The sequence below is a fragment of the Mesoplodon mirus genome (genome assembly GCF_964341445.2).
Source record: "Mesoplodon mirus genome assembly, chromosome: 14".
Taxonomy (NCBI): domain Eukaryota; kingdom Metazoa; phylum Chordata; class Mammalia; order Artiodactyla; family Ziphiidae; genus Mesoplodon; species Mesoplodon mirus.
This window is the reverse complement of record NC_138990.1, coordinates 87416022-87431984: the sequence shown is the minus strand read 5'-3', so window position 1 is coordinate 87431984 and position 15963 is coordinate 87416022.

Sequence of the window (15963 nt, the reverse complement as noted above, 5' to 3'; positions counted from 1 at the left end):
ATGGTGACAGTGCTTATGGTGATAGTCATCACACTGGCAGTGCTCATGGTGATAGTGCCCACGGTTGCAGTTCCCACAATAACATTGCCCATGGTGACAGGGCCCACGGTGAGCATGCCCATGGTGACACTGCGCACAGTGACAATGCCCATGGTGAGAGTGCTCATGGTGACAGAGCCCATGTTGACCATGACTATGGTGAGAGTGCCCATGGTGTTAGCGCTTACGGTGATAGTGCCCATGTTGACAGTGCTCACGGTGACAGTGCCCATAGTGATAGAGTCCTTGGTGAGAGTGCTCACATTGAAAGTGCCCATGGTGACAGTGCCCACGATAACAGTGCTCATGGTGACAGTGCTCATGTTGGCAGTGCCCTTAGTGATATTGCTCATTGTGGCAGTGCTCATGGTGACAGTGCTCATGGTGATACCGCCCATGATGACCATTCCCATGATGACAGTACACATGGTGACAGTGCTTACGTTGGTAGTGCCCATGGTGAGAGTGCCCATGGTGGCAATACCCATGGTGACAGTGCTCACAGTGACAGTGCCCATGCTGGCAGTGCTCATGGTGAAAATGCTCATTGTGGCACTGCTCATGGTGACTGTGCTCATGGTGGAAGTGCCCATGGTGACATTACCAATGGTGACAGTGCTCATGGTGATAGTGCTCAAGGTGGCAGTGTCCATGGTGACAGTGCCCACGATGACAGTGCACATGGTGACAGTGCCCATAGTGACAGTGCCCATAGTGACAGTGTGCACGGGGATATTGCCCATGGTGACAGTGCTTATCATGACAGTACCCATGGTGCCAGTGCACATGGTGTCAGTTCTCACAGTGATAGTGCTCATGGGGACAGTGCCCATGGTGGAAAAACCCATGGTGACAGCACTCATAGTGAAAGTGCCCATGGTGGCAGTTCTCATGGTGATAGTGCTCATGGAGGCAGTGCCCATAGTGAGAGTACCCATGGTGACAGTGCACATTGTGGCAGTGCTCATGGTGTTAGTGCCTGTGGTGAAAGTGCCAATGATGATAGCGCCAATGGTGACAGTGCTCATGGTGAGAGTGCTCAAGTTGATACTGTCCAGGGTGACATTGCCCATGGTGACAGTACACATGGTGATAGTGCTCATGCTGATAGTGCCCAATGGTGACAGTGCGCATGGTGACAGTTCTCACGGTGACAATGCTCATGGTGATGGTGCCCACGGTGACAGTGCTCACAGTGACAGTGCCCATGGTGATACTGCTCAAGGTGATAGTGCCCATGGTGACAGTCCTCACGGTGTTAGTGCCCATGGTGAAAGTGCCCATAGTGACAGTTCCCATGGTGAAATTGTTTATGATGACAGTTCTCATGTTGGCAGTTCCCATGGTGCCAGTGCTCACGGTGATAGCTACCATGGTAACGGTGCACATGGTGGTCGTGCCCTCGGTGACAGTGCCCTTGATTTCAGTACACATAGTGAGAGTGCTCACAGTGATAGTGCCCATGGTGACAGTGCACATGGTGGTAGTGCACATGATGGCAGTGAAACATGGTGAGAGGGCCCATGGTGACAATGCTCATGTTGATTGTGCCCGTGGTGACAGTTCACATGGTGGTAGTGCACATGATGGCAGTGAAACATGGTGAAAATGCCCATGGTGACAGTGCTTATGGTGATAGTGTTCACAGTGGCAGTGCTAATGGTTATAGTGCCCATGGTTGAAGTGCCCACTGTGACACTTCCCACGGTGACATTGCTCACAGTGAGACTGCCCATGGTGACAGTGCCCATGGTGACAGTGACCACGGTGACAGTGCCCATGGTGATATTGTCCATGGTGACAGTACCCATGGTGACAGTGCTCACGGTGTAAGTGCCCGTGGTGAAAGTGCTCATGGTGACAGTGCTCACGATGACATTGCCCATGGTGACAGTGCCCATGGTGACAATATCCATGTTGACCATGCCCATGGTGATAGTGCCCATGGTCTTAGTGATCACGGTGATAGTGCCCATGTTGACAGTGCTCACAGTGATACTGTCCATGTTGACAGTGCCCACGGTGACAGTGCCCATGGTGATATTGTCCATGGTAAGAGTACCCATGGTGACAGTGCTCATGGTGTAAGTGCCTGTGGTGAAAGAGCTCATGGTGACAGTGCTCACGATGATATTGCCCATGGTGATAGTGCCCATGGTGACAATATCCATGGTGACAGTGCTCACAGTGATAGTGCCCATGGTGACAGTGCCCATGGTGACAGTGCACATGGTGGTATTGAGCATTGTGACACTGCAAAATGGTGACAGTGCCCATGGTGACAGTGCTCAAGGTGGCAGTGCCAATGGTGATGGTACTCCTTCTGACATTTCTCATGGTGACAGTGTTCATGGTGATAGTGCCCATGGTGACAGTTACCACAGTGAGCGTGCTCACAGTGATATTGCCCATGATGACAGTGCTCATCAGGACAGTGACCATGGTGCGAGATCCAATTGTGACATTGCTCATGGTGATAGTGCTCCCGGTGACAATGCCCATGGTGACAGTGCTCACGTTGGCAGTGCCTAAGGTGACAGTGCTCGTTGTGACAGTGCTCATTGTGACCATGCTCAAGGTGACAGTCCCCATGGTGACAGAATTCATGATGACAGTGCCCATGCTGACAGTGCCCATGCTGACAGTCCCTATGGTGATAGTGCCCATGGTGACAGTGTCCATGATGGCAGTTCCTATGGTGACAGCACCAATTGTGACAGTGCTCATGGTGACAGTGCCTGTGGGGAGAGTGCTCATGGTAATATTGCCCATGGTGTCAGTGCCCATGGTGACAGTGCCCATGGTGACTGTGCTCACAGTGAAAGTGCCCATGGTGACCGTGCCCATGGTCACAGTGCTCACAGTGATAGTGCTCATGGTTACATCACCCATAGTTACATTACCCATCGTGACAGTGCCCATGGTGACAGTGCTCATGGTGACAGTGCTCATGTTGGCAGTGCCCTAAGTGACATTGCTTATTGTGGCAGTGCTCATTGTGACATTGCTCACGGTGACAGTGCTCATGGTAGTGGGGCCCAGGGTGACATTACCCATTGTGACAGTGCTCATGGTGACAGTGCTCATTGTGATAGTGCCCATGGTGACACTGCCGATGGTGACAGTGCTTATGGTGATAGTGTTCACGGTGGCAGTGCTCATGGTAATAATGTTCACAATGGCAGTGCCCACAGTGACAGTGCCGACACTGACAATACCCACGGTGATATTTCCCATGTTGACAGTGCCCACGGTGACAGTGCTCACGTTTACAGTGCCCATGGTGACAGTGCCAATGGTGAAAATGTCCATGGTGAGAGTGCTCACGGGAAAACTGCCCATGGAGATATTACCCACAGTGATAGTGCCAATGGTAACATAGCCCATGGTGACAGTGCCCATAATCAAAATACACATGGGGACAGTGCTCACAGTGAAAGTGCCCATGGTGACAATGTCCATTGTGACAGTGCTTATAGTGGCAGTGCCCATGGTGACAGTGCTTACAGTGATAGTGCCCATGGTGGTAGTGCACCTGGTGGCCATGCAAAATAGTGATATTGCCCCTGGTGACAGTTCTCATGGTGACTCTGCTCATGGTGATAGTGCCCATGGTGACAGTGCCCATGGTTATAGTGCTTATAGTGATAGTGCTCGTGTTGACATTGCTCATGCTGGCAGTGCCCAAGGTGCTAATGTCCATGGGGACAGTGCTCACAGTGAAAGTGCCCATGGTGACAATGCCCACTGTGACAGTGCACATAGTGAAGATACCCATGGCGACAGCACTCATTGTGAATGTGCCCAAGGTTGCAGTTCTCATAGTGACAGTTTTCATGGTGACAGTGCTCATGGTGGCAGTGCTCATGGTGACAGTGCACTTGGTGGCAGTGCACATGGTGACAGCTCCCATGGTGACAGTACCCTTGGTGACAGTGCTCACAGTGATAGTTCCCATGGTAACAGTGCCCATGTTTGTTGAGCACATGGTGGCAGTGCAAAATGATGATAGTGCCTATGGTGAGAGTGCACATGGTGATATTGCCCATTGTGACAGTGCTCATGGTGACACTGTTCACTGTTGCAGTGCCCATGATGACACTGCTCACAGTGGCAATGCCCATGGTGACAGTGCTCATGGTAACCGTGCCCATGGTGATAGTACACATGGTTACCGTGCCCATGGTCATGGTGCTCACGGTGATAGTACTCATGGTGACATTGCCCATGGTTACAGTACCCATCATGACAGTGTCCATGGTGGCAGTGCCCATGGTGAAAGTGCCCATGGTGAGAGTGCTTATGGTGATAGTGGTCACAGTGGCAGTGCTAATGGTGATAGTGCCCATGGTTGAAGTGCCCACTGTGACACTGCCCACAGTGACAGTGCCCACAATGAGACTGCCCATGGTGACAGTGCCCACGGTGACAGTGCCCACGGTGAGAGTTCCCATGTTGACAGTGCCCATGGTGTTAGTGGTCACGGTGAGAGTGGCAATGTTGACAGTGCCCATGGTGATATTGGCCATGGTGACTGTACCCATGGTGACAGTGCTCATGGTGTAAGTGCCCATCGTGAAAGTGCCCATACTGACAGTGCTCACGATGATAGTGCCCATGGTGATAGTGCCCCTGGTGACAATATCCATGGTGACAGTGCTCATGTTGATAGTGCCCATGGTGATAGTGCACATGGTGGTATTAAGAATTGTGACACTGCAAAATGGTGACAATGCCCATGGTGACAGTGCTCATGGTGGCAGTGCCAATGGTGACAGAACTCCTTGTGACATTTGTCATGGTGACAGTGCTCATGGTGATAGTGCCCATGGTTACAGTGCACACGGTGAAAATGGCCATGGTGACAGTGCTCACAGTGACACTGTTCATGGTTGCAGTACCCATATTGACAGTGCTCACAGTGAAAGTGCCCATGGTGGCAGTGCCCATGGTGACAGTGCCCATGGTGAGCATGCTCATGGTGAAACTGCCATGGGGTATTGCTCATGGTGACAGTGCTCATGGTTGCAGTGCCTAAGTTGACAGTGCTCATGGTGGCTGTGCTCGCCGTGACAGTGCTCATTGTGAACATGCTCATGGTGACAGTGCCCGTGGTGACAGAATTCATGATAACAATGCCCATGGTGACAGTGCCCATGGTGGCAGTTCCTATGGTGACAGCACCAATTGTGACAGTGCTCATGGTGACAGTGCCTGTGGGGAGAGTGCTCACAGTGAAAGTGCCCATGGTGACACTTCCCTTGGTGACCATGCCCATGGTCACAGTGCTCACAGTGATAGTGCTCATGGTGACATGGCCCATGGTTACAGTACACATCGTGACAGTGCCCATGGTGACAGTGCTCATGGTGACAGTGCTCATGTTGGCAGTGCTCTAGGTGACAGTGCTTACTGTGGCAGTGCTCACAGTGACATTGCTCATGGTGACAGTGCTCAGTGGTGACATTACCCATGGTGACAGTGCTCATGGTGATAGTGCCCATGGTGACACTGCCCATGGTAACAGTGCCCATGGTGACAGTGCCCATGGTGACAGTGCTTATGGTGATACTGGTCACAGTGACAGTACTAATGGTGATAGTGCCCATGGTTGAAGTGCCCACAGTGAGACTGCCCATGGTGACAGTGCCCACGGTGACAGTGCCCATGGTGAGAGTGCCCATGTTGACAATGTTCATGGTGAGAATGCCCATGTTGACAGTGCCAATGGTGATAGTCCCAATGGTGAGAGTTCTCACCATGAAATTGACCATGGTGACATTGCTCATGGTGACAATGCTCATGGTGACAGTGCTCAAGGTGATAGTCTCCATGTTGACATAGTCCATGGTCACAGATCTCATGGTGTCCATGCCCATGGTGACAGTGCCGAGGGTGATAGTGCCAATGGTGACCGTGCCCATGGTGACACTGCCCACAATGACAGTGCCAATGGTGATAGTCCCAATGGTGACAGTTCTCACAGTAAAATTGACCATGGTGACATTGCTCATGGTGACAGTGCTCATGGTGACAGTGCTCAAGGTGATAGTCTCCATGGTGACATTTCCCATGGTGACAGGTCTCATGGTGACAGTGCCTACGGTGACAATGCTCAGTGACAGAGCTCACGGTGACAGTGTCCTTGGTGATAGTGACCACGGGGACTGTTCTCACCGTGATAGTGTCCATGGTGTAAGTGCTCATGGTGAGAGTCTGCATTGTGCCAGTGCCCATGTTGACAGTGCTCACGGTGATAGTGTTCACGGTGACAGTGCCCAAGGTGACAATACCCATGGTGACAGTACTCATGGTGAAACTGCCCATGGTGGCAGTTCTCATAGTGACAGTTTGCATTGTGACAGTGCTCATGGTGGCAGTGCCCAAGGTGACAGTACCGATGGTGACACTGTACATCGTCCCCATGGTAAGAGTGTTCACAGTGATAGTGCCCATGGTGACAGTGCCCATGATGGTAGTGCACCTGATGGCAGTGCAAAGTAGTGACAGTGCCCATGGTGACAGTGCTCATGTTGACAGTACTCATGGTGTTAGTGCCCATGATGACAGTGCCCACGGTGACAGTGACCATGGTGATAGTGTCCAAGATCATGTGCCCATGGTGACAGTGCCCAGAGTGACACGGCCCCCTGATGACAGAACCCGTGGTGAGAGACCACATAGTGACAGTGCTCAGGGTGATATTGCTCATGTTGAGAGTGCACATAGTGACAGTTCTCAGGGTGACAGTGCCTATGGTGACAGTACTCATTGTGACAGTGCCATAGTTGCAGTGCTCACGGTGACAGTGCCCATGGTGACAGTTGCCACAGTGACAGAGCCCATGGTGACAGTGACCACGGTGACAGTGACCATGGTGACAGTGACCACAGTCACAGTGCCCATGGTTACAGTACTCACGGTAGAAATGACCATAGTGACAGTACCCATGGTGACAGTGCACCTGGTGACAGTGCTCATGGTGACAGTGCCCATGGTGAAAGTGCCCATGGTGACAGTGCTCACGGTGTTTGTGCCCCTGGTGACAGTGCTCCCGGTTGCAGGGCGTATGGTGATAGTTCTCACGGTGGCAGTACCCAGAGTGAGAGTGCCCACGGTGACAGTGTCCAAGGTGATAGTGCCATGGCGAGAGTTCCATGGTGGTATCGCCCATGGAGACCGTTCCCATGGTGACCATACTCATGGTGGCAGTGCTCATGGTGGAAGTGCCCCTGATGACAGTACCCATGGTGACAGTCTTCATAGTGACTGTGCTCACAGTGATATTGCCCATGGTGAGAGTGTGCATAGTGACAGTTCTCATGGTGACAGTGCCTATTGTGAAAGTGCTCATGGTGACAGTAGCCATTGTGACAGTAACCACAGTGACAGTGTTCAATGTGACAGGGCCCATAGATATAGTACTCAGTGTGATAGTGCCCATGGTGACATTCCTCATGGTAATAGTGCCCATGGTGATAGTGCTCACGGTGATAGTGCACATGTTGGCAGTGCAAAATGATGACAGTGCCATGGTGACTGTGTTCATGGTTGCAGTACCCAGGGTGACAGTGCTCACCGGGACAATACCCATAGTCGCAGTGCCCATGGTGAGAGTGCTCACCGTGATAGTGCCCAAGGTGGCAGTGCCAATGTTGACATTGCCCATGGTGACAGTGCTTATGGTGATAGTGCTCACAGTAGGAGTGTTCATGGACATAGTGCCCACGATGACAAGGCCCATAGTAAGAGTGCCCACAGTAACAGTGCCCAAAATGACAGTGCCAATGGTGTCAGTGCACACGGTGACAGTCCCCATGGTGACAGTGCTCATGACAACAGTGCCCACGGTGACAGTGTTCACGGTGACAGTGCCCATGATGACATTTCTCATGGTGGCAATGCCCAAGGTAACAGTGCTCATGGTTGCAGTGCAAAATGGTGACAGAGCCCATGGTGACACTGTCCATGGTGACAGTGCCCACGGTGACAGTGCTCAATGTGACAGTGCCCATGGTGATAGTGCTCACAGTGATAGTGTCCATGGTGAGAGTCCTCATGGTGATAGTGCCCATGGTGATAGTGCTCACGGTGATAGTGCCCATGGTGAAAGTACCAATGGTGATAGTTCCCATGGTGAAATTGCTCATGATGGCAGTGCCCATGTTGGCAGTTCCCATGGTGAGAATGCTCACACTGACTGTGACCATGGTGACAGTGCACATGGTGGCCATGCCCATGGTGATAGTGCCCATGGTGACAGTACATATGGGGACAGTGCCCATGGTGGTAGTGCACTTCGTGGCCCTGCAAAATAATGACAATGTCTTGGTGACAGTGTTCATGGTGACAGTGCTCATGGTTGCAGTAAACATGGTGAAAGTGACCACAGTGACAGTGCTTACAGTGATATTGACCATGATGAGAGTGCTCATGGTGACAGTTCCCATGGTGTCAGTGCCTATGGTGAGAATGCTCACGGTGTTAGTGCTCACAGTGACAGTGCCCATGGTTACAATACCCATGGTGACAGTACTGATGCTGAAAATGCCAATGGTGGCAGTGCCCATTGTGACAGTCATCATGGTGGCAGTGCCCAAGGTGACAGTGCTCATGGTCAGAGTGCAAAAAGGTGAGAGTATCCTTGGTGACATTGCTCATGGTGTGAATGCCTATGGTGACAGTTCTCATGGTGACACTGCCCATGGTGACAGTGCCCATGGTGACAGTGCTCAAGGTGAGAGTGCCCATGGTGATAGTGCTCACTGTGATAGTGTCCATGGTGACAGTCCTCATGGTGATAGTGCCCATGATAAAAGTGCCCATGGTTACAGTTCCCATGGTGAAAGTGCTCATGATGGCAGTGCCCATGTTGGCATTTCCCATGGTGACAATGCTCATGGTGACTGTGACCATGGGGACACTGCCCATGGTGACAGTACACATGGTGGCAGTGCTCATGGAGACAGTGCCCATGGTAGCAGTGCCCATTGTGGTAGTGCACATTGTGGCAGTAAAAAATAGTGACAGTGCCCATAGTGACAGTGCCCATGGTGGCAGTGCACACATTGATAATCTCCATGGTGACAGTGCTCATGGTGGCAGTACCCATGCTGACAGTGCTCATAGCGACAGTGCCCATAGTGGCAGTGCTCATGGTGATAGTGCCCATGGTGACACTGCCCATGGTAACAGTGCTTATGGTGATAGAGCCCATGATGACTCTGACCATGGTGATAGTGCCCATGCTGACAGTGCTCACCATGAAAATGCCCATGGTGTCAGTGCACACGGTGACAGTCCCCACGGTGATAGTGCCCAGGGTGAGAGTGCCCATGGTGACATTGCTCATGGTGAGTGTGCCCATGGTGACACTGCTCACAGTGAAAGTGCACATGGTGACTGTGCCTATGGTCACAGTGCTCACGGTGATAGTGCTCAGGGTGACAGTGCCCAGGGTGAGAGTACACACGTTTACAGTGCCTTTCGTGACAGTGCTCAAGGTGACAGTGCTCATGTTGGCAGTGCCCAAGGTGACAGTGCTTATTGTGGCAGTCCTCATGGTGAGAGTGCTCATGCTGATAGTGCTCATGGTGGCACTGCCCATGGTGATATTACCCATGGTGACAGTGCTCAGGTGAGAATGCCCATGGTGATAGTGCCCATGGTGCCAGTGCCCAAGGCGAGAGTGCTTATGGTGATAGTGTTCATTGTGGCACTGCTTATGGTGATATTGCTCACAGTGGAAGGGCCCATGGTTGCAATGCCCATGGTGACAGTACTCATCGTGATAGTGCCCATGGTGAGAGTGCTCATGGTGCCAGTGCAAAATGGTGATGGTGCCCATGGTGACAGTGCTTACAGTGATAGTGCTTATGGTAATAGGGCTGATGGTGATAGTGTTCACAGTGATAGTGCTCACGGTGACAGTGCCCATGGTGACAATACCCATGGTGACACAAGTCATGCTGAATGTGCCTATGGTGGCAGTGCTAATGGTGACAGTCGTCATGGTGAAAGTGCCCAAGGTGACAGTGCTCATGGTCAGAGTGCAAAATAGTGACTGTGCCCATGGTGACACTGCCCATGGTCACAGGGCCCATGATGAGAGTGCTCAAGGTGACAGTGCCCATGGTTATAGGGCTCACTGTGATATTGTCCATAGTGACAGTCCTCGTGGTGATAGTGCTCATGGTGAAAGTGCCCATGGTGAGAGTTCCCTTGGTGAAAGTGCTCATGATGGCAGTGACCATGTCAGCAGTTCCCATGGTGAGAATGCTCACTGTGACTGTGACCATGGTGACAGTGCACATGGCGGCCGTGCTCATGGTGATAGTGCCCATGGTAAGAGTGCTCATGTTGGTAGTGCTTATTAGGGCAGAGCAAAATGGTGAGAGTGCCCATAGTGACAGTGCCCCTGGTGATAATGCCCATGGTGACAGTGCTTATGGTGATAGTGCTCACGGTGGCAATGCTCATGGTGAGAGTGCTCATGGTGGCAGTGCCCATGGTGAAAATGCACACAGTGACAGTGCCCAAGGTGAGAGTGCCCATGGTGACAGTGCTTATGGTGACATTGCCCATGGTGAGGGTGCCCATGGTGACCGTGCGCATGGTGACAGTGCTCATGGTGAAAGTGCCCATGATGACAGTTCCCACATTGATAGTGCCCATGGTGACAGTGCCCATGGTGAAAGTGTCCATGGTGACAGTGCTCATGGTGAAAGTGCCCATGGTGACATTGCCTATGGTGACAGTGCCCAAGGGCAGATTGATCAGGGTGATAGCACTCATGGTGACAGTGCCCATGGTGACAGTTCCAATGCTGAAAGTGCTCATTGTGACTGTGCTCATGTTGGCAGCGCTCAAGGTGACAGTACACATAGTGACAGTGCTCATGGTGTTAATGCCCATGATGAGAGTTCCCATGGTGACCTTGCTTATGGTGATAGTGTGTACAGTGGCTGTGCTCATGGTGAATTTGCTCACGGTGACATTGCCCATGGTGACATTGCCCAAGATAACAGTGCCCATGGTGACACTGCTCATGGTGACATTTCCCATGGTGACACTACCCACGGTGACAATGCCCACAGTGACATGGCTCACAGTGAGAGTGCCCATGTTGACAGTGCCCACAATGACAGTGCCAATGGTGTCAGAGCACACGGTGAAAGTGCCCACGGTGACACTGCTCACCGTGACAGTGCCCATGGTCACAGTGACCACAGTAACATTTCTCACAGTGATAGTGCCCATGGTGACAGTACTCATGGTGGCATTGCCCAAGGTGACAGTGCTCATGGTTGCAATGCAAAATGGTGACAGTGCCCATGGTGACACTGCTCATGGTATTAGTGCCTATGGTGAAAGTTCTTATGGTGAGAATGCTCATAGCGATAGTGCCCATGGTGACAGTGCTCAAGGTGACAGTGCCCAAGGTGACAGTGCTTACAGTGATAGTGCTCATGGTGGCAGTGCTTATGGTGATATTGCTCACACTGGCAGGGCCCACAGTTAAAATGCCCATGATGACAGTACTCACTGTGATAGTACCCATGGTGAGAGTGCTCATGGTGACAGTGCCCATGTTGATAATGCCCATGGTGAACTTGCACACGGTAAAACTGCCCATGGTGACAGTGCTCACGGTTAGAGTGCCCATGGTGAGAATGCCCATGGTGGTAGTGCATATGGTGCCAGTGCACAATGAGACAGTGCCCATGGTGACATTACCCATGGTGACAGTACTCATGGTTAAAGTGCTCAGGGTGACTGTGCTCATAGCGATAGTGCACATATTGGCAATGCAAAATGGTGATATGCACAGGGTGATATTGCTCATGGTGACAGTGCTTACGGTGATAGTGCTTATGGTGATAGTGCCCATGGTGACAGTGCTCAAGGTGACAGTGCTCATGGTGATAGTGCCAATGGTGGTAGTGCCCATGGTGACAGAGCCCATGGTGACACTGACCCCTGATGACAGAACCCTTGGTGACAGTCCACATAGTGACAGTGCTCACGGTAATATTGCCCATGTTGACAGTGTGCACACTGAGAGTTCTCATGGGGAGTGTGCCTATGGTGACAGTGCTCATAGGGACAGTGCTATGGTTGAGTGCCCATGGTAACAGTGCCTATGGTGACAGTTCCCATGGTGAGAGTGCCCATGGTGACAGTGCTCATGGTGATTGTGCCCATGGTGACAGTGCCCACGGTTATAGTGCTCATGTTGACAGTACTAATGGTGGTAGTGCCCATGGTGACAGTGCCCACGGTGACAGTGCCCATGGTGGTAGTGCACATGGTGACAGTGCTTCTGGTTTAAATGCTCACTGTAGCAGGGCTCATGGTGATAGTGCTCATGGTGAATGTGCCCATGGTGACAGTGCCCATGGTGACAGTGCCCACTGTGAAAATGCCCATGGAGACAGTGCTCATGGTTACACTGCCAATGGTGACAATGCCCATGTGACAGAACCGATTTTTATACTGCCCATGGTGAAAATGCTCACGGTGATATTGCCCATGTTTATAGTTCTCACGGTGAATATGTTCATGGTGATAGTGCCCATGGTGGCATTTTCCATGGTGACCATTCCCATTATGGCAGTGCCCATGGTGACACTGCTAATGGTGATAGTGCTCACGGTGGCTGTGCTCATTGTGATATTGCTCACTGCAGCAGTGCCCATGGTGACAGTGCCCACATTGATATTTCCAATGGTGACAGTGCCTGCAGTTATAGTGCCCATTATGACAGTGCACAAGATTACAGTGCCTATGTTGACTGTGCCCATGGTGGTAGTGCACATGGTAGCAGTGCAAAATGGTGACAGTGCCCATGGTGATGGTGCACACGGTGATAATGGCCATGGTGACAGTGCTCATGGATGCAATACCCATGGTGATAATGCTCACAGTGACAGTGCCCATGGTGGCAGTGCCCATGGTGGCAGTATCCATCGTGAGAGTACCCATGGTCACAGTGCCCATGATGACAGTCCCCATGGTGACAATGCCCATGGGGACATTGCCCATGCTGACAGTGCTCACGGTGATAGTACTCACAGTAATAGTGTTCATGGTGACAGTGCTCATTGTGAAAATACCCTTGGTGACAGTACTTATCGTGAAAGTGCCCATGGTTGCAGTTCTCATAGTGACAGTTCTCATGTTGACAGTGCTCGTGGTGGCAGTGCTCATGGTGACAGTTCCCATGCTAACAGTACCGATGGTGACACTGCACATGGTGACAGTGCCCATGGTAACCATGCTCATGGTGACAGTGTCCATAGTGACAGTACACATGGTGATCCTGCTCACAGTGATAGTGCACATGGTGACAGTGCACATGGTGACAGTTCTCATGGTGACAGTGCCTATGGTGACAATGCTCATGGTGACAGTGCCCATGGTGACAGTACACATGGTGATAATGGGCATGGTGACACTGCTCATGGTGACAATGCCCATGGTGAAAGTGCTCATGATGACACTGCCCATGTTGGTTGACCCCATGGTGACAGTTCTCACGGTGATGGTGACCATGGTAACAGTGCACATGGTGGCCGTGCCTTGGTGACAGTGCCCATGATGACAGTACTCATAGTGAGAGTTCTCACGGTGATAGTGCCCATGGTGACAGTGCCCATTGTGATAATGTCCATGGTGACAGTACTCACGGTGAAAGTGTCCATGGTGACAGTGCCCATGTTCACAATTCTCACGGTGATAGTGCCCATGGTGACAATACCCAGTGTGACAGTACCCATGGTTACAGTGTTTATGGTGATAGTTGTCACAGTGGCAGTGCCCACAGTGACACTGCACACGCTGACAAAGCCCATGGTGATACTTCCCATTGTGACAGTGCGCACAGTGACAGTGCCCATGGTGAGAGTTCCCAAGATCACAGTGCCCATGGTGACAGTGCAAAAGATGACAGTGCACATGGTGACAGTGCCCAGTGTGACGAGGCCCATGGTGACACTGCTGATGGTGATAGTACCCATGGTGACAGTGCTAATGGTGACATAGCTTACAGTGATAGTGGTTACGGTGATAGTGCACATGGTGACACTGCCCACAGTGACAGTGCTCATGGTGATAGTGCCCATGGTGGAAGGGCCCATGGTGACAGTGCTTATTGTGATAGTGGTCACAGTGGCAGTGCCACGGTGATAGTGCCCATGGTGACAGAGCTCACGGTGACACTGCCCATGGTGGTTGTGCACCTGGTGGCATTGCAAAATATTGACAGTGCCCATGGTGACTGTGCCCATGCTGACAAAGCACATAGTGATATTTCCCATGGTGACAGTGCCCATGGTGGCAGTTCCTATGGTGACAGCGCCAACTGTGGCAGTCCCCATGGTGACAGTGCTCATTGTGACAGTTCCTGTGGGGACACTCCTCATGGTCATAATGCCCGTGGTGACAGTGCCCATGGTGACAGTGCCCATGGTGATACTGTCCATGGTACACTGCTCACAGTGAAAGTGCCCAAGGTGACAGTGCCCACAGTGACCGTGCCCATGGTCACAGTTCTCACGGTGGTAGTGCTCACTGTGACACTGCACATGGTTACAGTACCCATCGTGACAGTGCCCATGGTGACAGTGCTCATGGTGACAGTGCTCATGGTGACAGTGCTCATGGTAGCAGGGCCGATGGAGATATTACCCCTGGTGACAGTGCTCATGGTGATAGTTCCCATGGTGACAGTGCCCATGGTGACAGTGCCTAAGGTGATAGTACTCATGGTGGCAGTGCTCATGGTGACAGTGCCCATGGTGATAGTGACCATGGTGAGAGTGCTCATGGTAAAACTGCCCATGGAGACATGCCCATGGTGATAGTGCCCATGGTGACAGTGCCCATAATGATAATGCCCACGGGGACAGTGCTCACGGTGAAAGTGCCCATGGTGACAATGCCCATGGTGACACTGCTCAAGGTGGTTTTGCCCATGCTGACGGTGCCCATGGTGTCAGTGCTCACAGTGACAGTGCCTGTGTTGACAATGCTCATGGTGACAGTGCCCATGATGATATTGCTCATAATGATAGAGCCCATGGTTAAAGTGCCCATGGTGACAGTGCTCACACTGGTATTGCCCATGGTGATTGTGCACTGGGTGGCCATGCCCATGGTGAGAGTGCCCATGGTGACAGTACACATGGTGACAATGCTCATGGTTATAGTGCCCATGGTGTTAGGGCACATGGTGTCATTGCCAAATGGCGAGAGTGCCCATGGTGACAGTGCTCAGGATGATAGTGCCCATGGTGACAGTGCTCATGGTGGCAGTCTTCATGGTGGCAGTGCCCATGATGAGAGTGCTCATGGTGGCAGTGCCCATGGTGACAGTGCCCATGGTGACAGTGCTCACGGTGATAGTTCCCATGGTGACAGTGCCCATGGTTGTAGAGCACATGGTGGCAGTGCAAAATGGTGATAGTGCCAATTATGAGACTGCACATGGTGATATTGCCCATGGTGACAGTGCTCACGGTGATAGTGCTCATGGTGATATTGTTCATGGTGTCAATGCCCATAGGCACTATCACCGTAGGCAGGGCCCATGGTTACAATGCCCATGGTGACATTACTCACCGTGACAGTGCTCATGGTTGCAGTGCCAAATGTTGACAGTGCCCATTGTGGCATTGCTCATGCTGTTAGTGCCTACGGTGAGAGTTCTCATGGTAGCAATGCCCATGGTGACAGTGCCCATGGTGACGGTGCTCAAGGTGAGAGTGCCCATGGTGAGAGTGCTCTTTGTGATAGTGTCCGTGTTGACAGTACTCATGGTGATAGTGCCCATGGTGATAGTGCTTACGGTGATAGTGCCATGCTGAAAGTGCCCATGGTGACAGTTCCCATGGTGAAAGTGTTCATGATGGCAGTGCCCATGTT